The following is a 2,664-nucleotide window of genomic DNA, read 5'->3' as shown; positions in this document are numbered from 1 at the left end:
TTGGCCAGCGTGCAGAGCTCACCAGCACAGGTGACTACGCAGAGCTCATCAGCACAGGTAACAATGCAATCTCCTGAGAATCAAAAAAGAGCTCCAGCATGGACCACATGGGAGGTACTGGATCTGATCACTGTATGGGGAGAGGATTCTGTGCTAACAGAACTCCGTTCCAAAAGACGAAATGAAAAAACATTTGAAAAAATTTCGAAGGCCATGATGCAGAGAGGCCACACCAGAGACTCATTACAGTGCTGTGTGAAAGTTAAGGAGCTCAGAAAACCAAAGAAGCAAACGGAAGGTCCGGGGCAGGGCCAAAAACATACCGCTTCTACACTCAGATGCATGCAATTCTCGGGGGGTCGCCACCACTGCCCCATCCCAGTCCGTGGATTCCGAGGTGGGGGTGGTAATCTCAGCCATGCCTGAGGACTCTGCGGACGGGGAAGATGAGGAGGAGGAAGAGGAAGACGAGCTTGCAGAGAGCACACAGCACTCCGTTCTCCCCAACAGTCAGGAGCTTTTTCTCACCCTGACGGAATTATCCTCCCAGTCCTCCCAAGCCACTATCCCACACAATGAAGCCATGGAAGGGACCTCTGGTGAGTGTACCTTGTAAATATAAAACATGGTTTAAAAGCAAGTGTTTTTTAATGATGAATTTGCCCTGAGGACTTGGGATGCATTCGCAGACAGTACAGCTACTGGAAAAGTCTGTTAACATGTCTGGGGAGGTTTCTGGGCAGGGCAGCCTTATTCCGTCCTCCATGGTAGGACACTTGACCACACCATGCATGTAGCAAATAATGGTATCATTGCACGACAAAGCCTAGCTGCGTATGGTCCCGGTGTTTGCTGGCATTCAAGCAACATCCGTTCTTTATCTCGCTGTATTATCCTCAGGAGAGATATATCGTTCATGGTAACCTGGTTGAAATTTTGGAATTTAATTAAGGGGACAGAGATGGCCATTCCTACTGGGCTGTTTGCCTGTTGCTTAAAAGAAATCCTTCCTTGCAGGTAGCCAAGCAGGGGGAAGCGGGGCGGGTGATTGGCGCTGAGCTTTTCGCGTTTGGGTAGCAGGGACCTTCCCTGCTACCAGCCACGTGGTGGGGAGGGGAGAGGAGTGTTTAGCAGTGATCTTCCATGATACCAGCCACGCGGTGGGAGGAGGGGTAAAGCGATCATCCCAGAGAATTGGATTGGGGTATGGTTTCTCTTGCTGCATGTTAACAGGAAAGAAGCATCACTGAACGGGTTTTGCTTGCTATTTGGTAAAGGAGGACGCTGGATATATGAAGGCTGCAGAAGACAATGGCTTACCAAGGCCGCATGCAAGCCGAATTCTGCTGCCTGGACCTGAGTCTGTGAGATTTCTAACATCAGAGCCGCAGGCACTCAATATTAAATGATGCAAAATGCGACCTTGTAGTCAAATCACATGTGCTATGTAAGGTGAATAGTGTTGTTCACCGTGAAAGAGTATAAGCATTGTTCTGTAAAATGTATCTTTTTAAATACTTCTCTCCCTTTTTTCCCTCCCTCATTCAGCTGCAAATTTTTCAAGCCTCCCTACTCCATCCCGAAGGCTACCTCAGATAAGGCGGTGGAAAAAAAAGACGCAAGACTAAATGTTCTCAGAAATCATGGAAGTGACCCACAATGAAAGAGCTCATCTGCATGAGTGGAAGGATGTGGTATCAAATTACAAGAAAGATGCCAATGAACGTGAGGACAGGAGGGATGCTCGAGATGAGAGGTGGCGGCAGGAAGATCAGAGGTGTAGGCAGGAAGATCAGCGGTGGCGGGATGCAACTCTGGGGCTGCTGCATGATCAAACTGACATGCTCCGGCATCTAGTGGAGCTTCAGGAACAGCAACAGGATCACAAAGTGCCGCTGAAGCCCCTGTATAACCACCCTCACCATGTTCCACATTCTCTTCACCCAGACATGTAAGAACATGTGGGGCGAGGCTCTGTGCACCCGCCCACTCCACCCCCGTGGACAGCCCAACCAAAAGGCTGTCATCACTAAAAAAAATTTCAAAGTAGCCTTTTCCTTCCCTCCTATCTTCATCCCAAACCACATCCGGGCTACCTTGTCAGTTCTCTCCCTCTTTTTATAATGAATTAATAAAGAATACATGATTTTTAAACGATAGTGATTTTATTTCCTTAAGCAAGCTGTAATCGAAGAGGGAGAGTGGTTTGTTTACAGGGAATGAGTCAATCAAGGAGTGGGGGGTTCATGAAGGGGAAACAAACACAGCAGTCACACTGTACCCTGGCCCGTGAGGAAACTAGTTTTCAAAGCTTCTCTGATGCGCACTGCTTCCTGGTGTGCTCTTCTAATTGCCCTGGTGTCTGGCTGCGTGTAATCAGCAGCCAGGTGATTTGCCTCAGCCTCCCACCCCACCATAAAGGTCTCACGCTTACTCTCTCAGAGACTGTGGAGCACACAGCAAGCAGCAATAACAAAGGGGACATTGGTTTGGCTGAGGTCTGATCAAGTCAGTAATGTGACCCAGCATGCCTTTAAATGGCCAAATGCACATTCTACCACCATTCTGCACTTGCTCAGCCTGTAGCTGAACAACTCCTGACCACTGTCCAGGCTGGGAATAACTACAAGGCCTTTACAACAATCCCCACAGTTTTGGTGTCTG

The 2,664-nt window shown here is 48.6% G+C and overlaps 1 long non-coding RNA gene across 1 annotated transcript; it reads left to right on the top strand.

The window, feature by feature from the left end:
- Positions 1-367: 367 nt before the first annotated feature.
- Positions 368-2,154, top strand: LOC116829807 (uncharacterized). The gene is made up of 2 exons (XR_004374818.2): positions 368-599; positions 1,549-2,154. It is a non-coding gene; the product is annotated as an uncharacterized LOC116829807 (long non-coding RNA).
- The last annotated feature ends 510 nt before the right edge of the window (positions 2,155-2,664 follow it).

Source organism: Chelonoidis abingdonii, chromosome 5 (genome assembly GCF_003597395.2).
Source record: "Chelonoidis abingdonii isolate Lonesome George chromosome 5, CheloAbing_2.0, whole genome shotgun sequence".
NCBI classification, from domain to species: domain Eukaryota; kingdom Metazoa; phylum Chordata; order Testudines; family Testudinidae; genus Chelonoidis; species Chelonoidis abingdonii.
The sequence above is the reverse complement of the archived record's forward strand: the minus strand, read 5'-3'. Positions and strand labels throughout refer to the sequence as shown.